This window comes from Octodon degus, unplaced genomic scaffold, assembly GCF_000260255.1.
Source record: "Octodon degus isolate 3935 unplaced genomic scaffold, OctDeg1.0 scaffold00068, whole genome shotgun sequence".
Lineage (NCBI taxonomy): Eukaryota > Metazoa > Chordata > Mammalia > Rodentia > Octodontidae > Octodon > Octodon degus.
In genome coordinates this window covers 11,110,615-11,132,266 of record NW_004524644.1, presented here as the reverse complement: position 1 = coordinate 11,132,266, position 21,652 = coordinate 11,110,615, and the positions used below count along the sequence as shown (strand labels likewise).

Sequence of the window (21,652 nt, the reverse complement as noted above, 5' to 3'; positions counted from 1 at the left end):
AGAGAGAGAAGTTGAGTCAAAGAGATTGAGACAGAGGGACATTGAGATACTATGGGGAGCATCCAGTTGTCTTAGATTTATTTAAAATAGTGCCTACTCTGCAATGTATGTCACTCTATAATTATTCAAAAGTTTGCTGTCTGCTAATGCGTAAATGGATTTCTATGTCCACCATTCCATTCCACTCATTTGTATGACTAGGCACATGCCAATAGGATGCTGGGCTTTATTAGTGTTACTTTGTAATGTGTTTCAAATGTAAGTATTATAATGCCTTCAGATTTTTTTCTTTTTCTTTTTACTTAGGATTTCTTTGGCTACTGATGTTCTTTTACAACTGCTGAATTGTGTGTGTGTGTGTGTGTGTGTGTGTGTGTGTGTAGAATATCATTACGATTTTAATAAAAATTTCATTGAGTTTGTTGATGACATTGAGTACTATGAAATTTTAAAAAATAATTAGCTCTTTCAATCTGTGAACATGGGATTTTTTTTCCATTTCTTGTGCATGTTTTCACTCTAATTTCTTTCATGATAGTTTTTCATTCTTTATTGTGAAAAACATTCTGCCTTTAGGTAAATTTATTCTTACATTTTTTAAATTATAGTAAGTGGTATTACCTTCTTGATTTCTTCATGAAGAATTTTATATTAGTTGAATATAAAAAGCTATTAATTTGTTTTGTTTATTTTATATCCTAAAACCTCACCAAATTTCATATCATTTTTAAAAGATTATAATATGTCATGTCTTTATGTACTGTTGAATTTCAGAGTCAGGACTTCTCAGCTGAAGTACTGCTCTTCATGTTCCATTAATGGGGCTCAAGTTCTGAACTTTAAATAATTCTCACTGAAAGGTGATGAGATTCTGAAAAAGAGATGTGACAACTAAAACATTAAATTGTGCAAAATATGGAGATGGTCATGCTGTGTATCTTTTCTCCTAGAAATAAGACATCCAATTACATTTTCTAATAGTTTCTCTCAGAGCAATATTCAGTTCAGTTCCACCATACATGAATTTATTGTATTTTTTATTTAAATGAAGTATACAAGAGGATAATGAGATTATTTTCTGAGTTTTTGCTAATTCTGAATTTTTTTTTTTTTTCAGAACTGGGGATTGAACTCAGGCCCTTGCACTTGCCAGAGAAGTGCTTATTCTACTGAGCCATCTCCCCAGCTCCTGAAATTTATTACAAGTAGGAACTTCATTGATGATTTCTTAGTTTCTAAAATGACTTTTGATTTTAAGAACTTTTTAACTTGATTTTTAAATGCCATTGACATTCTTACATTGCACTGTCCACGTTAGTCACATCTTAGACACCTCCTTTAAAGTCTACAATAGCAATTAATATTTGTCAATTCCATGCTCCTTCTAAGCATGTTTTATAATTCAGTCTATAAGTTTGTTCTTGCTATAAATTCCTGGACAAAATTATCAGTAATTACCCTACAATTCCTTTTGCACTGTATTCTTCACAGATGCCAGTCAGATTTATCAAGTGTAGCCCTGGTATCATCTAAACTTCATTGCCATAACTGCAACTACCCAGGGATGGCTTACAGTGCAAAGCTATCATCACTAACTGCTCATGAAATTCAGCGCCTTATGGAACCTAATGGACTCACAATGTTTTCTGAGGACTTGCAAAGCCGCAGCTACCAGTGTGTTTCATGTTCAATTGCTTATTCCTAATGCACAGTCATTTTTATCTCTAAGGTTCAAACTACTCAGCTGTCTACACTTTGCAAGGCATCTAGATACACATACAGATGTCAAATCACAATAAAAATTATAATACAGGAATGCTTATAATTAGCTTATTAAAACAGGCTGTTGCATTCTTATTATTGTTCAATATTGACAGCAACAAAGTGAGTGAAAATAAAATGAACATGTTTCAGAATTTGCAATGAAAATGCAGAAAAGAACATAATGAAATGTTATGATGCACCACAAGGAAAATAAGTAGTTTTAGGGATGAATCAGTTGAACCATTAAAAATGTGGGGAAAATGATTTCTCAGTCACTTGTGACCAAAATATATTACCAGATAAAATGATGATTTAAAACGTTATGTTGGAAGTTAAGCTAGTTTACTTCAAAACATGAAACTATATAAAAGTTTAGAGAGAGGAAGACAAATTCAAGTTTCTATTGCATTCAAACACATATTAATGAATATTATACATATTTTTCTTGAGTCAACAATATTGCACCTGATTTTTTTTGATGAAATAGTTTTTGTTAAAATGACTCAAAATAATTTATTTATAAGTGATTCTTAATCACAAAAAATGGAGAGAAATCATTTTAAGAGGAAATGGGGTCCTATACATTTTAAGTTGCTTTTGGGAATCAGGAATCAGGACTAATATGGAGGCTCAAAGACAGCGTGAGAGAATTCCTGGCTATATTTTGTCCTTCAGCCTTCCACCACTGTAACAGAACACCTAAGGAAAGCAGCTTCGTAAAGCAAAGGTCTATTTTGTCTCACAGACTCACATTTCAGTCTCACACTTGGGGCCATTGGCTTTGAGCATACGATGAGGGAAATGGAATGACAGGAGCTCAGTGGAGCAAGTAACTAGGGTCACCGTGGCCAGGAAGCAAAAGGAGAGGACGGTGGTCAGGGCGCCGAGGTCTCTTTTCAGGACACACTCCCAGTGACTTCGGTTTCTTCTGCTCAGCCTCGCTGGGAGGGTGTACCCTGGAGTAGTGCTTGTATCTTTGGCATATGAACTTTTGGGGGACAATATAGACCCACACTCTTAACACGCCACCCCTGCCCCTGGCAAACCCTTGCCCATCTCATAACATACAAAGCTTTTAGCTCTTCTCCTGGAAGCCCCACCCAGTGTCCCACTTCCAGTTTTGCTCAAAAGTATGTTTTTCTTAGTGCAGGATACCTGGCTTCTTTTTTGTTTGTTTGTTTTCAGTACCAGGGACTGAACTCAGGATCCTGCCCTTGCCAGGCAAGAACTTATTCCACTGAAATATCTCCCCGGCCCATGTTTGTTCTAGAAAAGACTTATAAAAATGTACATTTCTCTGACATCTTTCTTTACTTCTTCATTGTAATGTTATTATATGAAAATTTATGGATGGTCCTATAGGGTAGACTTAAATTCAGTAGCCTAATATTTCCCAGATGCATTATGACAATCATTCACATTTTATAAAGCATGTAATCTATTTTTTTATATTAGTCAGTCCCTGTTTTAGGTTAAAGTCTATTATGAAAAGCATGTTAGACTTTTCTCTGTGCTTGGACACAAATCTACGGCCATGGGCTGCATGATCCCTGAGCAGAGAGTGTGTGCTCTCTTTGTGCTCCACAAGCACGTGAAACCCGCACAGGCGCAGCATGTGTGAACTGTGGACTTCACAAGACAGTGAGCTACCTAAAGCTCCATGACTCAGGAGATGGCGTGCTTCTTGCCAAGGTGCTATGTCTGGATCCATATTTGCTCTGGAAACTACCAAGAGAATCAACAAGGGCCAGTCTGTGTACTGCAGGGAGCAGACCCAGTTCTACATCCACAATGATATCTTGGTGGGCACCATGTCTGGAGGAGAAGTCTCAGACCAGAGCAAACAGGCTTCAGGGCTGAGGAGCACAATAAAGCTGTCCTCTGGCCAATTCATTATTTATTAGAGACACTAATAATATAAATGTTAATTAATAAATATATTACAATGCAACTATTAGAATTTCTTAGACTTGATTTTACCAACTTACTTTATGCACTGGGCTACTTCTTTCCTCCTTTTTATTCTTTTGCCATATGTGTTTTCTTTTAATGATATTTTAACAATTAAAGATAATTCATGTCATAAAATATTCCATTTGAAAAAAGATTACCTTGAACTGGAAACAGCAATGCAGGAATACTCTACCTTCTTTTTTTTTTTTTTTTTTTTTTTTTTTTTGCATAAAAGCAGGGTGTACACTTTCTTCTGTGGAGGAGATAGCCCACACAAGAACCACCAGGAAGAGGAGAGTATTTTGATTGCTAGAGACACTGGTATTGCTTTGAACACCATAAAAGATTTAGCCTGCTTCAAAAATTTGAATACAATAAGTTTCATTTTCCATTAATTTCATTCATACACTTGCCACAATTTAGAAGCCTGAATACCCCTTTTTCCTTATTCACAATATATCATTTTCTGTTAAGATGACATATAAACCCTATAATCATTTCCTAGGGTTTGCAATTCTTTTCTCCAAAGACATACCTAAGGATGTTTGATATGTTTTTCCTCTGAACTTGTCTTTGTTTGGTTTAGTTTATGGGATCCATATATTAAATATAAGAATGACAAAGATAAATTATTTTTCTACATCTAATCTATATTTATAGTGATGTGTTACTTAACATCAGAGACACATTCTGAGAAATATGTTAGTGGGCGATTTTGTCAGTGGACAAACATCATTGAATGACTCATCCATTTGGATGGTGGAAGTCAGCCACTTGACCCAGTCTTTTGATTTAAATTTGAGATGCACAAGGCTGCTTCCGGTGCTGGCCAATGCCAGCATAACACAGCTGTAACTATTTGTATCATTAACCTTACTTGTAATGAGTAGACAGAGAACCCTCCAAAATAATAATTAAACATATTCCAAATACAAAAACTGGTAGTTTAAGCTGTTACTATCATGGTCAAGTACAAAACCTCATGCATAATTGTACACCCTAAAGTTTTATACAACAGCAAACAGTAAGGATGATCATAAGAGGGTCATCACAAGTTTAGATTAGTATTGTATGATATATATTTTTAAAATGCAGAGTTATTAAATTATTTGTTACCATTAGAAATGAGTGTCTCCTGGTATTTTATTAAATTATAAATTTAGATTGGCCTGGGGAATAAGCACTTCCTTGGCAAATGCAAAGGCCTGAGTTCAAAATCTGGTTCCACCAAAAACAAAACAAACAAAAAAAATTATACCATCTACTGTGTCTCTATAGTATGACTTATGATTACTATATTTGGTACAATCCAGTGTAGGTGGTATGGACATCACTTTGTAATAACTGTTTAAAATGTTAGTTTTCTATGTAAAGAATTCTGTCTTCCAACATTTTTGCTCTTACAATAATTACTTTTAATTTTTATTAAAGCAGGATTAAACTATGGTTTTTGAAATATGTAGCCTCTTACTCTTCTGTGCTGATCATTGGAAATAGTATTTTTCTTTCTGTAGGTATTTCATAACAAAGAAATTTTAAAAATCACTTAAATTATGTAAAGTTCATAGACACTATGATAATCTCATTGACTGCATTTTTAAATTTAGTAGGTTTCCATTTCTTTTCTTATGGCTTAGCATCAATATTAAACAAATGGATAATAACTTGCAAATGAAGAAACTAGCACACAATAGCAATTAATTGATTATGAAAATTGAATGATAATATATTTAAATTATTCATGTTTTGCGTATACTTAAATTTACTAAATCACTTATTTTACACTTGTTCTTGTGCTCACAATTGTATCTCTACTGGAGAGAGATACATAATAATGATAATTTAGTATGCTGGGATACTAAATGGTATTCTACTATATTAAATACTAGATACTAAATACTTGTTGCAGCAGTGTCAGAAATTTCATCTATTTCCATCATTTTATTAGAGCTTCATTTAGCTAATATCATACAGTTAAACACATGCACATATGCTACCAAGTTTATAAAAATAAAGCTTATTTAAAATAATGAAATGATTAACCTTTTATCTATCAGTTTGAGAAATTTATACCATATTTGATGTTCTCATCGTGTATTTACTCCTCTACAAATGAATCTTCCTTCTTTCCCCAAATATTAGTATCTTGAGTGTCATTTATTCTAACAGCCTTCTATAGCCATATTACATAGGCTTCATATACATATGTGTGTGTGTGGTTTTACAGAGCTGTATACCCCACAATTTAAAACTTTAAATTCTATTTTTAATTGTTATAGAAGCAATCACAACATATCTATCTGCTATTTGTCCCTTTCTCAGAATATGTTTCTGACGGGCATGCTTTCTTTCCTTCTCATTTTTTTTTTTTTATGAGTTTGGCTCAGGGTGTACAGGGTATACAGGCTGTATAGGTTCTTACTACACAGACTGTACTCGCAGTGATTCACCTGTTTTCAGTCTCCCAAGTGCTCAGATTACAGGCGCACGTGTCATCCCGCCCAGTTTCAATGGCTGTCTCAGCATGCTCCAGGGGCAGGGCCGGCCTGGCACTTTAGGGATTGAACCCCTGCCTGCTCTGCTCTGCCACAGCAGGCACTGGGCATGCTTTTACACTGAGGAATGCTGATCGCTTAGTTTTACTGGTCTTCTAGTGCAGTAGTGCACTAATTTGTTCAGCCTAGTTTTCTAAAGTGCTTTTAAAATTTTTCTGAATGATGACAAATTTCTTTGTGAGTCAGTGGTGACTGTTTACCTGTCAATGTATTTTATGCATTACAAGCTAAATAGTTCTCTTAATCCATATTTCTGCTAACATTAAGCATTGTTAAATTTGAATTTATATCATTCTAACCAGCCCAGATCTGATACTTCATTATCATTTACATTTGAATTTCTTTATGACAAATGAGCATTATAATCCTCTCAAAATATAAAGGACATTATTTGATCTTTTGTGAAATTATGTGGTCATGAAAAACTTTCAGCCTAAGTTCTTAAGAGTGTTCAGTATTCATATGACTATGTATTAAGCTGACAAAAAGTAAGATAAAAATAAAAACAAATTTATGAGAGAAAAGCAAACTTATTTATGTACTATTATGGATATATCCATTAGAATTCACAAAAAATATGGCTATACAGGTGGATAGAACTTGGAATTTATATAGACTCTTAACAGGAAAAAGGAATAGAAAATATGGAAAAGCGCCTTCCTAATATAGGAGATGGAAGAGGAGAAAAGGCACTAATAGGAAAACAAATGAGTTTTAGGAAAATGAATATGGTCTCATGAGTACAAAGAGGAGATGTGATAGCTTCATGGTGTGTGCTACTTATGTTGGTGAATAGTCTCAAGTGATAGATGAGTGGTCTTGGGAATGAGGGAAGCTATATCCTCTTCACATATCTGTTTAATATACTTTCAAAGTTAAGATTTGTTTATTTTCACTTTGTTTCATTTTTAGTTAGTATCTTCCACAGAACCTTACACGGAAATTGCCAAAAGAGAAATTTAGTGACCTGTTAGTGACTGCACCCTGCTCACTGTAATACTAAGTGTTCTCCCAGATACACTTGCAACTGCTATGATAATGCCAGAGTCTCTGCCCCGAGGACTTGCTCCTGTGGAAGTCGCTCGCTCAGAAAGGAGCTCACCTCTGTGAGCGTGATGAGCTCTTCCCCAGGAACATGTGCGCTTTCCCAATAAAAGCTCTTTGACTCTTTCCTCATGAAGAGCACCGCTTTTAGGGTTACCTCCAGTGCTTTCCTTACTAACTACAAGTAATAAACATCTCTCCATTCTGCTGTGTTTATTGGCTTGCATATACTGCAAAGTGAAACAATCACACTTATTTACATGTGCAAATATTTGCCCATCTTGGATCTTGAACTTCTTTTTCCTTGCTGCTGTTGTTGTTTACTTTCATTGTTGTTGCAATTTTAGTGTGACTTTGTCTACCAATTCCTGCAATACCATACAGGTTTATACTAAGGTATAGATGATACTATCTACCCTTTCTTATTCTGAATTATTTTTATATCAGTATTGTTGAGCTACTGCATAAATTTAATAACTTGTTAAGTAAGTTCTATGACATAAAATGGGATTTTCTAACTATATTGAGGTTATACTAATTTGGAGAAAATAATTTTTAAATATTAATTCCTATTAATTTATGTATATCTGGATTTATTTGTATTTTTGTTAATAAACTTAAATTTTCTTTAGTTTAGTGAGGTGTCTGGTGAAAGTATGAGGTATAACTGAACAAGAGAAATCTTTGAAGACTTCTGAGAGATAAAATTGTTGTATGAAAATTATTTTGGGCAAGCTATTATTTCTCAGAGGAGGCCCTAATGTTTGTTCTGCACCACATCTAAGCTAACACACCAGAACCATCTACAGAGTAGTGAAGAAACTCATTATCTAGACAACAGTTGTTTGACTTCAGTACGATTTGGGGCTATATCAGAGCTCACTAGAGTAATCAAATACACATTCTACAAGGTAGGCTTGTAGTGGCTGCTGCTGTGCAATTAGACATAGAAGACTAGAAAGGGCTTTCTGCCTGCTAGAGAGCCAAAGTGGAAAACCTGGAGCTTCCTACAGAGTCCTTCTGAGTTTTCACTGGGCAACTGAGGGCTCTACTTGGGAAAAGTGAAGACTCTACCTTGGAAGGGTGAAATATCTGTGCTGGAAGCTTAGAGACAGACGTCCAAAGGCACTAGCGAAAACTGGAACACTTCGGAAGTAGCAGAAGAGAGACTTTCTTCTGTCCCTTTGTTTCCACTCAGGTTATAAACCTATTCTTTGGTGCCATCCAAACCCCAGCTTGATCTTCCCTGGTCAGTAAATCCATTCAATCACACCCAAAACTGTGCTAAATCAATTACCTGGCCATTTCTTACTTAAACTGACACAACAGTTGACTATTACAGGGGCCAAATAAGCAAAACCCTCAATCTTTACAAAATCTTCATTGACAGTGACATTGAATTTCTTCTTTTGTAAATTTTCTTATAACATGTTGTTGTAGGCAGAATATTGTAGGAAGTCAGACAAGGCCAGGCCCTCAAGGAGACAAGATAGAGGACAAGGTGACCTTGCAACTTGGAAAAGACAGACACTGCCATATGGGCCACACCTCAAGACTAAGACAAAAGAGGAAACACAGCTATATACTTCCCTAAGGATGGGCACCAGGGACTGATATTCTAAATAGGTATCAATCACCTTGAAAGAGCCCAAGTGAGTCACTAGCCCAGCCCCCAACAGGAAGAGACCCTATCCTGCTTACTATATGACTCGCTTCCCCATTTGGTACTGGGCTTAATCAATTTTATATGAGCAATAGAGTTTGCAATCTCATTGGTTGACCATAGTTTTGTCCCACTTCATGCCACCTAAGTGAGTTCTTATGTCTTCCCCACCACCTTAGACCCACCTGCCTCACTGCATGGTTTTCCTCCATAACAGTACCTGGAAGAGACAGTTTCCCGGGGACAATCCACTCGGGCCCCCCTCCTGCTTTCTTTCCCTCAATAAATACATTGTGCTCATAACCTCTGTTTATTCCTAAAATGAATTCTTTGGTTTTAGAGAACACGAAATCATCCCAGATACCTTTTAGGCTGGGAGATCAGCTTTTCTCCCTGTGTCATTTGGAGGTTCCCTGTATCAATGCCACAGGTCTTTCTAAAAACGTACCTGGAAATTTGTCACTTAGGAGTGCCAATTCCCCTTCTTCAAAAATAGTTATCGACTTAATAATGCTTTCACTACGAAGAAGTGGAAGAGTTTCATTCATGATCAAGCCTAAAGTAAATAGAGAGATTGTTACAGATAATGATTTTCTATTCTATTTTATAGCGATCAGTCATTAGAGAATTCACCTCTCAAATGCTCATCAAACACTCCTTGTGCTTAGGTTTCCCACCAGGTTGCTTTGTTTCTCCCAAAGTCAGACACATGTACACACTATGAAAAGAGGCTTATGGGCCTAAAACCCCCTAGAATAAACTATTTGTAGGGTAACATATTATTGTGCTGATTTTATAGCTTATAATGGAAATCTTCAAAAATCTACTTGAGTCTTTCATTGTTCCGTGTGTGTGTGTGTGTGTGTGTGTGTGTGTGTGATCAACATTTTAAATTTTGTCTATTTAAAGTTAATACATTTCTTGTGGTAGTGATTTGGTCAGTTAGGTTGACTAATGGATGTGAATAGCAGTAAAAGCCAGAGCAACTTTTAGATTTGAGGGGGGTTTTAAAATTCACCCTGGGGTGATAAATAATGTGAGTGCCTGAAAGTGGTAAGCAAAGATACTTCACCTTCTTACCACATTTGAAGAAATCTTCCCACTAGGAAACTTGCCCAGAAGAGACCTGAATGAGTAACATGGAAAATCAATGACTGCTTTATCTAAAGGAGATGAACGTGACAGCGAGGAAGAGAAAAGGACCATGTGGCTCATTGTGCCTTGTCATGCAGAGAATGGCTACAATAAATTGTCGGTGATGTTAGCTTCGATAGTGACGTCAGCAAAGATGCAAAGCAAGGAAATTATGATTGCAAAACAAAACAATTTCTTGCTATTCTTCTGTTGGAATATAGTCGGTGTGAATAGGTCTGCTGTGAATCAAAGAAATGGTGGCTGAGGCTTGCAAGATCGGAAAGAAACACGTATAGGTAATTTAAGAAGAAAAATGCTCAAGAAACAAGCCGTGACATTTAAAGTGGAAAAGTGTGAATCACGATGGCTTCTTAATCACTCATTCTAATAAATATTCATTAACTAATTATTAAAATTTGCAAGTGTTAATAGCTTCTGAACATCCAAGCTCCTCTTCTTTTCTTCATAAATTCAATTTCAGCGCCAGTATCTTTTGAACCATATTACAAAGAATGCACAAGTTTTAATGACTTCAAATTAAACTTAAATATATAGCAATATGGTGGCTCAGGGAGAGTGATTCTAAGTGTAATGTGTTTAGCATAGTGTTTATAATAACATCTTTATATTTTTTTAATTTTCATTTTATTTTATTAGTGTAGTTTACAATCATTCTGCACAGTGAATTACCTTTACATATTACCCCTTATTCTTTCTATTTTTGTTTAATTATCATTCCCTTTTTCCACCTCCTCCCTCCTCTGGGGAGGAGATCACCTTTTTTGTATTTATCGATATTATTTGTCTTAACTCAAGTTATGGAATATAATGTTTACATAGATTGGCATTATCGGACCCAGTACATGGTACATCTTTATTCCTCTCATTTTCCCTTCCTGTCCTCCTCACACCTTGTACTTATTCCCTTGGTCCATGAATTTTTTGGACATAGAAACTAAATCTGATGAAGTTGCTACAACCGAGGATATAAACAACTTTTCTGTGAAAGAAAATGTTTAGAACAAAAAAGAAGGGGCAGGCCAAATAGCTCAGTGGATTAAGGCACCTGCAAGCAGGCATAGGGGATGGGGGTTTAATCCCCTGGCCTGCTGTGCTGGCCCAGCTGCCATGGTGCTCTGAGACAGCAATTGACACTGGGCGTGGTGGCACATGCCTGTAATCCCAGGTCTTGGGAGGCTGCAAACAGGTTGATCACTGAGTCCGATCTAGTTGTAAGATCCTGAACACCCTATAGACTCTTCCTTAAAACAAAATAGAAAAAGAACAAAAAAGAAATTTGGGCTGACCATACAGTTCAGCAGATTAAGGATTTGATCCTTGGCCTGCCCTGCCAGCCCTGCCCCAGGGGCCCACTGAGATGGTGAATAAGTGGTGGTGCATACCTGTAATCCCAGCACTTGGGATACTGAAAACAGGAGAATCACTATGAGTCCGATCTGTGCTGTGAGACCCTGTAGACCCTGTACTAAATACATTTAAAAAATTAAAAAGCAAGAAAAAAAAAGAAATTGGTGCAGGTTGTTTCTGGACCTCAAATTTCAAAAATTATGGGCACAGTGCATGATAAAGACTAAGTTTCAGTTTACTTATGCATTCTTAACAAACAGAAAAGAAACTATATATTGCAATACATATATACTAACATACACTTATATGCATATATATATATATATATATATATATATATATTCATGCTCTGATCCACTTTGTAACATTTAATTGGTTGTATTACTTTTAATTGAGAAGCAATTTTGTCTGTAAGCAAAATTTGTACTGTTCCATTGGTTACCACACTGTCTCATACTGAACTGTCAGAGCAGAACTAGAACTAAGGCTTACAGATGATCTAGTATTCCTCAAGCTCTACAATAGAGAAATATCATTTTAAGGGACTAGATACTGAAGAGTTACTGTTCTCAAAGCAAAACTTTGCTTTACGTTTAACTGCTGTTTTTAAAAGCACAAAAAATGATGAATGAAAACATAATTAAGATTGTTATCTTCTTTGTCTTAATCCCTTGAAATACAGAAAGAAAATGTTTTGTGATAAATTACCATTATTCAGCAAGCAAAATATATAAACACGAATGGACTTAGAGGTGAATCTTTATAAAAAGATGCTATTGTACATAGGGGATTTGTTAATTTTATGAGCCAGTAAATCCAGAAGATGTGAGACATAAGTAATTATTATTTTGAGGAGAATTTTAGTCTCACAGATATGGATGATACATTTTTTTTTTTTGGAATGTATTTAGTACAGGGTCTACAGGGTCTCACTACACAGATCAGACTTGTAGTGGTCCTCCTGCTTTCAGCCTCCCAAGCACAGGGATTACAGGCATACACCACCACACCCACTCTCAATTGCTGTCTCAGTGCGCCCCAGGGGCAGAACTGGCACAGCACACTGGGGATTGAACCCCAGTCCCTGCACTGCCTAAGAACATGCTTTAATCCACTGAGCTATCTGGCCAGCTCTGATATGGATTTTAATTCTTCTGTTTAGTTACTACATTAATTTGGATGAGGCATAATTTTCTCCCCCACCCCGGGGTACCAGGAATTAAATTCTGGATCTTTCACTTGCCAGGCAGGTGCTTATTCCACTGAGCTTCTCCATGGCCTGAGGAATATTTTTTTTTAGTACCAGGAATTGAACTCAGGACCTTTTAAGCGTTTATTCTACTGAGCTATCTCCCTGGACCACTATCTTAGAGTTTTTTCAAAATTTGAAATAAATTGTCGATGTTCCTTGTGTTATGATGGCTGTTGAACCATCATGAAGTCGAAATATCCTAGAAAAAGTGAATTTAATATATTTAACCTACCGCACATTGAAAGTTACTCACCACACTTCCGAGTACCCATTGCTTACACTGGTTATGTGCGGCTGGCGAGCATCGTGGGAGAAGGTTATATGGTAAAGGCCCCACCCTGACAATGATAAAGATATGAAATGCAAATTACAATTTTTATTGATCCTGCATTGCTTTTGCACACTGTAGAATGTAAACATCATAAAATGAATCTTTGAAAGTAGTACTCTCTCTCTCTCTCTCTCTCTCTCTCTCTCTATATATATATATATATATAACTATGTAATAAACAACATATCACAGTCATGTCTTAGTAATAAGGAAAAAGGAAAAAACTTTAAGTCTAAAAATTTTGCTACATCAATTAAAGACAATATGAGTACTGTGATAAAATAAGTTTTCACTCCTAGAACAGATTTATTGATTTTTGGAAATACATTGCTGTTTTGTTTTTGGGTTTATTTTCTTATTTAATTACTAATTTATTTATTTTTTTGGTACTGAAGAGTGAACTTAGAACCTTGAGGTGGACAGGCATGTGCTTATGCCACTGAGCTATATATAACCCTAGCCCTTGAGCAGTGTGATAAAATAATTTTTAGAAAAATATTTCATGCTATATATAACAAATAGCAAAGAACAATATAGAAGGATATTAAGAGCATGAATACATAAATTTATATGTCAATGTATATTTCTGAAGTAAGTATCTATGGCAAGCATAGTCCTGAAATTTTGTGAATATTTGTATACAAGTGTTTTTTTTTTTTTTTACACAACTTGTAGAATGCCTGTACTTCAATTTTTTTTAAAAGCAGAAAGACATAAAAAATACATACACACATTGTAAAATCTGTATTTTTAAACTACTTCACATTGTTAAATGAGGCATAAATTAATATCATCACAAATAGAATTCCGCAGTAATCATATATATTGTTGCTGAAATACCTAAAATCATAAAGCTTTCCTTTAACACAATTTTTCATTTACTGAGATTGTAATGCCACCTCACACTAAAGAAACATGTCAGATTTCTTATTAATAAAATCAGGAAAATTATAATTATTGTGACTGCTTTATTTGTTTCATGAATTAATAGCATTCAAAATTTGTACAAAATGTCAACAAAATTGAAAGTATTTTAAAGTATTTTTTTAAACTTTCAAATAATTTATTACTGGTATCATTTTGCTGAGATACACAATACTCATGCTTGAAAATCCTAGCAATTCTTTTGTGTTGGATTAAGTATTGGGCAATTTATAATATCCACCTCAACTGACCCAGTGAGTTCTGGGTGCCGAAGGACCACCTGAGAATTGTTGTCAACAGCACAAAAGAGGAACTGGAGAAACGGGTATGCTGGTTTCTCCCGGAGAAGCTTGAACGGCAGCTGTTCCCACCCCAGGAGGAGCTTGGATCCTCACTGACACTAAGGATTCTGTGGTTCTCTTCGGGGGAGCTCTGGTCCTTACGTTGAGCATCGCTTCCTAGTTCCAATAAAGATTGCTCAGCCTGGTGGCTCAGATCCTTCATCTAACTAGCACAGATTTTCTAACTTCCACCACTGACCTTTGGGTCTTCTTTGTTACAGACTTTGCGTGGGACCTTGTGGTGGACTCTGAGTTTCCAGATGAACTCATGCAGGATATTGCTGTGGGATCCAGGCCACAGCTGCAGTTTTTGGGTCTCTGGACAGATCTCTTGCACTCTTGTGCATTTGAATTTTTGGGTGAAAATCACAAAATAATCTTATAAATTATGTGTTCTATATTAAATCTCTTCCCTTGCAAACCCTGAGTACAACATCTTTAGAAACAAAAGAACCCATGGATATTAAGACCAAATTCAAATATATACAACAACAAAATAAAACAAATAAAAAAATAGCTGGTGCACAGATCAGTGGACTAAGTGCCTTCTTAGGCAAATAAAGAGACTCACAGGGTTCCATCCCCTGCACTACAGGCCACTCCGGTTCTACCACTGGGCACACTGAGCCAGCCACCAAGACTAGCATCATGGTACACACCTGTGATCCCAGCCCTGGGGAGACAGGAAACAGGAAGATCACTAAAGTCTGAGCTGTGTAGTAAGAGCCTGTACCAAATACATAAAAAAAAAAAAATGAAGAAGAAAGAAAAGACAATAGATGGTATACTTAACACACAAGCAATCCTAGTGATAATTAGAATGAATTTCAGAGATTCTGATGAGTAATATGATATATTTTGTTTAGTAAAGTTTATCATATAAAATAAGACAGAATATTTTTATAATTTTTAGCATTAACGATTTTATTAATCAACTGAATTCTGAAAGATTGATACATTGGGGTTAGGGAGGTAGCTCAGTGGTATAAGTACCTCCTGGTCAAGAACAAGGTTTCAAGTTTGATCCCGGTACCACAAAAACAAAAGAAAACCCAAAAACCTGAAATATTATTTTCCAGAAGAGGTGAAGATAAGGATCCACTTAATATATCTTCATTGCAGGAATAATAGCAGTATATTGTTATATATGGCTAGAAAGTCTCAAAAGAGTGATTGAAATGCATTTTTAAGGGCTATTTAATCTTAAATTTGATCAAAGTTTATTCAACAAACCAAAGAATTCAAAAAATTAGTCACGAAACCAAAAAACTGGAAATAACCTCTATAACTATACAGAATCAAACTAACTTTCTTTAAGGATAATACCAGTTGGCACTAGTTCAGAAATACATCCCATTTGGACTTTAATAGGCAAAGATACATTCCTGTTCAGGCATGGTGGTTTTAGAGTCAAAGGATTAATTATAAATTAACATAATTATACATCATTCTAAGGAAGATAGAAATAAAACAAAGATGCAATTAAGAACAATTAACGTCTGCTTCACTGAATGCAACCTGTAAAGCCACTTGGCAAGATAGTTTGGCAGCAGCTAAATCTAAATCAATTTTTATCATTTTATCCAGTGATTTTCTTTCTTGCTATACATCAAAGTAAGTAGAAAAATTATGACCATACAAAAACCTATACAGAGACATTCTTGGCAGTTTTATTTAAATTGTCAAAATTTGGAGACAATATAGATGCTCTTCAATAGGTAAACAGATAAAGAAATCATGATAATCTATGAATTGGAATAGAATTTATTCATTTAAAAAATATCTACCACAGATTAAAGCACCTGCAAGCAGGCTCAGGGCGGCTGGTTTACTGTATAAATATTTATTTACTTATGAATTTAAGGCAGGGTCTACAGGGTCTCACTATGTAGATCAGACTCATAGTGATCTGCTTGTTTTCAGCCTCCCAAGCTCTGGGATTGCAGGCATGCATTACCAAATGCAGTCTCAGTCACTGTCTTAGTGCACCCTGGGGATGGGGTCAGCATGGCATGCCCGGGATCGAACCCTGGCCGCTGTGCTCTGCCAAAGCAGGTGCTTTAGTTCACTGAGCTATCTGGCCGGCCCATAAATATTCTTTTAATGTGGAGCTCCTATCTTTTACTTTAACTGAGACAAAGTACTTCCCTAAAATACAGAAATGAATGAATGAATGAATGAATGAATAAATAAATAAATAAATAAATAAATAAATAAATAAATATCTACCAGACCGCAGAAAGACATGCAGAAAACTTAACAGGCATTTTATGTATGACACTTGGATTGTCATCTTAAGAAGGCAAAGCTACCAGTGAAATCCAGTGTTTGCTTGCTTTTAAGGCAAAGAAATAAAAGCCCTGTGCTTAATGTTTAAAAATAAAATAATACTTATTTGGTCCTGAAGCCATTGATTTCTGTCAGAAAAGGAGAAAATAAGGAGTTGGGCTTTATTTTCTTTTCACATTCTTTCTGTCCTCCATGGCATGTTCATTCATAGCAGCTGCCTCATTCATTCTTCAGCTCTCAATATTTAAACATTTTATTTCCTTAAATCTTTTTATTTTGCAAAGGATCTTGAAAAGACATATTTCATATTGGTTTATAGGCACCATGCTCTGTAGGCCCATAGTTCTGTTGACATCTCATCTCATCTTATAAGTTGTTCATGTCCAGTCTTTTGTTTGTGCCTAACCTTTGTTGAAGGATAATATAAATGTATGAAATCATATCTTTCCAAGCACTATGAGACTATTACTGTAATCCAAATTTTTGGTGCCAAAGTTAACATGATGCTATCTAACCCCCAATGGGTAGGCTGGATTTTGGTAGCTGACATGTCCATGAGGTTGGGGGACTTGTTTGCCTTTATCTTCCAATACCAGGTGAAGATATACAGCAGGGACAACCTGTGGTGTGCAATCCCTTAGCAAACACAAAATTTGTTGGAGCCTTGATGTTTAACTGTGTAGCTTCCAGAACTATAAGCAATACATCTCTGGGCTTTTTTCTTTTCATTTATGTGTCTTGTGCAGGGTCTCTCTAGGCAGCCTGGACCCTGTTTTTAGCCTCTCCAGTGCTGGTATTACAGGCATGTGCCACTACTCCCAGACTCAGTGGCTGGCTCAGTGAGCCCATGAATGGGGCCAGTGTGGCATGTGGTGCGGAAAATGGAACTCTAGTCCCTGTGCTAGCCTAAGCAGGCACTTAGTCCACTGAGCTACATCGCTGACCCTCATTTCTGTCCTTTATGCATGTTTTTGTTTTGCTTTCTGGGAACTGAACTTAAGACCTCATGCTTGCGAAGCAGGTGCTGTGTCTTCGTGCTATATCCTTGGCACTATCGTTTATAAATTACTTTGCTTAAAGCACTTTTTATAATAATACAACTTCTATAAGATAAAATGTCATAACATGTTTTACAAGTTGGAATTTGTGGGTTAATTTACAGATGGATAATATTTAATAGGACCAGCAAGCTTTACTATTTTATAACTCTTAAATAGAAATTAACTACATGAAAATTAAAAAATTCTCTAATGGCCATGTGATTTTAATATGTCAGGAACTTTACTCAGTAGGAAATAGTGCGATAAGCTAAGTATAGTCGCAGAAAAGCCTTAAATGGCTTTCACCACAATGGGACACTGAAGGGGTAGGCTTCCCACTGTTTTAAAAAATTATTGTTTACAAATTTCAAATAATTTTTCTGACACTTTTAATCAGAATTTATTAAACAACTTTCTAAGTAATCACTATTGTCTCTAATGTGGATTTCTTTTTCTAGAAGATGTAAATTATATAGATTGTGGTAACATGTTGATCTACACTATATATTTGATGTATTACTAAGTGCTTTAAGAGGCTGGTTTCCTGTATAAATATTTAGTTACTTATGAATTTAAGTCAGGGTCTACAGAGTCTTACTATGTAGATCGGACTCATAGAGATCTGCTTGTGTTCAGCCTCCCAGGCGCTGGGATTATAGGCGTGTGTCAACTACCCAGTCTCAGTCACTGTCTCAGAGTGCCCTGGGGATGGGACCAGCATGGCATGCCCAGGATCCAACCCTGGCTCTGCCAAAGCAGGTGCTTTAATCCACTGAGCTATCTAGCCAGCCCATAAATATTCTTTTCATGTGGAACTCTTATCTTTTACTTTACCGAGACAAAGAATTGAAAATGTGTGCCTCTGTAAGGGTTTCCAAAGATTTCCTTTCTACTTTTCTTAAGTGGTAAATGTCAGAAAATAGTAATAGGACCTACATAATTTAAGTGGAAAATAAATTGCCTACAATTTTAATATCTGATTTTTTTTCAAGAAGTATGAAAATGCAGTGGTGCCTCAGTTCAAAAACGTAATATGTTCTATGATTTGGGAAAAGTTTGCCTTGTTTGTGTCCCTGTGCGAGAGGTGACCATGATCATGGTTGTTGCTGAATGCAGTCTGCGAACAAAAACAAAATTTTGCTAAATACTTGCTTTGAACCAAATTGTTTGCAAACGAAAGCTTTCATGAACCAAAATACCACTACATTTCCAAAAACTCATGTTAATTATTATAAATATTATAATTAATTGTTTACTGAAACTAATCTTTATATTCAACATATTTCTTCATGAAAGAGAAATTGTAACATTAGAATATGTGTCTGTGTTAATTGTAATTTTGCTCCTGTAATCTTTGAGATCACTCATATTAGATCTTTATTAGTCTGAGTGAAAAATCATCAATTGTAGCACCATATTACATAATTTCAGGGATAATTATCAATGTAGATCAAGATACTGCAAAAAGAAGTTTGTTTTATGTCTTGCTCATCCCAGAAAGCAGTGTTAGTGTGTGTTATTGTCACTATCTTTTTTCTTTTTACTAATTGCACAAGTGATTACCAGCCAAGGAAAACTCAAATGATTGCATCTTTATGGATGAAATAAACTCCTCAAAGAAGTCTATTCTTAGCGTATCTGACCAAGCTGGACTTCCCTCCCATAGACTGTAGTAGTCATGTACGCCTGTCTGATTTAAAATTAAAATTGGTCTTGAGAATTATTCCTTGAGAACTGTTCTAAAATAACACACCATTCACATCATTGCCAACTCTTAGTTTCTACTACTTGAATTATCCCAGGACTTCATGTAAATTTATGTTTTATATATCTCCATATGGGGAACTGTTTTTTTTTTTTTTTTTTAATTAGGATTTTCTATGAACTGGCTGGTAACTATATTGGGCTATCTTCTCTAGAAAAGTAACTTTTTGGATTCGATTTTGACATACACTAAGGTATTACCTCTAAACCCCAACTTTTTAAAAATTTCATACAAATGGAATTAAAATAGTTTTATTAGATAACCCAGATATCTGAATAGCAAATATACTTAGAATAAAGGATGTTCCACTGTTCTGACAAAAAACGAGATGTATTGACCTTTCAAATATTGGAAGAAACAGAAACATTTCATTTCAGGTTTATTTATGCTAAGTTATTTATTTTCTCTCAAAACACGAGTATAACTAATATTGCCGAAATTTTAAGTTTTTTATTTCATGAATTACTATGCACAAGTCTAAGTTTAAAAAAGAAATTGCCAATTTAGTGATTTAAATAGAAGGCTTGAAGGAAGAAAAATTTGAGATGTAATAGAAATTATGCTATAATTGTTAATTACATAGTTCTTAGGCATATTATCCGAGCCTTAATTAGATTTTTTTTTCAGACAAGAACACCTTTTATTTGAAATCACACACAGTCAGCAGGTGGCCACAACTGTCTACGAGTCATTAAAATCACATAAAACCGAGGTACAAAAGCACCACTGATTATTGATCTAGAAAAAGTGTGTGAAAATGCAAGCCAAAATGCAAGCATGCACAGGGAAAGCGGCACCGTGCGCGCAGGCCCGCGCTGCTCCGCCCGCTTCGCACTGGGCTTCCCGCTGCAGGATGGCATTTCTTTCGCTTCATAGCGATAAAAACTTCCAAAAGTGTGACTAACCGAGAATAAAATGTACATCCTTATATATTTTGTGTGCCAACTAGTAGAGTCCTAAAAACCTAGCGTTTACAAAATACTTGGTAAACAGTTTTTAAAAGGTGTCCGGAGAGGAACATAAATCACCCCCAATTTACTGCGCCAGCTCACGCTCCCCAGCCCTCTGCAGACTCCGTCCCTGCGCCTCTTGCGCTCGGGTTCGCCGTTGTCAGGCGGAGCAGTGCCGCCCGCGCCGGCCTCCTGCTCCTCTTGCCTCTTGCCTTGACCGCCTGCGCTACTCTCTGGTCCAGGTTCTTTTTTGGTAGATGTTTTTCTCGGTTTAGGTGCAGGGTTCGGTGGCGCAGGTTTCGTGGACGATCTACAACAGTAACCTGTTTATTTCCTTGGATCCATCTTGGCCTTCTGTATTCTCCGAAGACTTCCTCTTTGGCATGATAACTGGCAGGTCGGTGAAAAGTGAAGCGACAGGCTGGGACTGCAGGCCCTGGAACAATTTACAAGTTTTAAAAATGAACTTAAACATAAAGTTAACATATATTAAGGTAGTAATACATTATTTATTTATTTATTTATTTATTCCGGAACCGGGGATTGAACTCAGACCTTTGGACTTGCCAGGGAAGTGCTTATTCCACTGAGCCGTCTCCGCGACCCCTTACATTATTTTTCTTAATGTATTAAAGTTGGTAGTGAATAAGGCATGGCCAATGTTCCTTTGTGAAAGTAATATTGCTACTATTTTTGTTGTAATATAGAAGACAATTGAGCAAATTTATTCTATTTAATTCCAAAGAAAGATGTTCTAGAAACTAAATAAATTTTCGTAAGATTTGCCTGTAGTTAGTTACTTCAAAGTTGCATCAGGCAAAATGTTTAGCAATTAAAAAGAAAAGAAAAAAAAGCAAAGAGCAGTGGATGCAAAAATCTATAGAAAATAATGATTAATCTCTTTTCTCCCCTCTAGTTTGCTTTCCATTAGAACAAATTTAGAGAGGATAAATAAGGATGTTAACTGTTCTCTACTGAACATTTATTGATTCAAATACTTTAGGGGAGTGTGCTGATTAAAATGCTTTATAAAAACTTGTGTTATCCATTGGGGAAGAGTGAACTTCAATGTTGAAAATAAAGCACCATTTTAAGTATTTTTTTTTAGAATAAAAGATTGGGGACTTACATAATGAAAGAAACAATATTTTGTATTTATACTATAAATTACACATAAATGTAAAAAGTTAAGAAGTAGCAATTCATGCAAAATGACTGTAAAAGTTAATTATTGGAACTTGGGATGAGACGCAAAAGTCATGCCATAGGAAATATGGTG

At 35.7% G+C, this 21,652-nt stretch overlaps 1 pseudogene; it reads right to left on the bottom strand.

Moving 5' to 3' along the window:
* The window catches only part of LOC101562726, a 162,447-nt pseudogene that overhangs the window by 131,626 nt on the left and 9,169 nt on the right, over window positions 1-21,652 (bottom strand).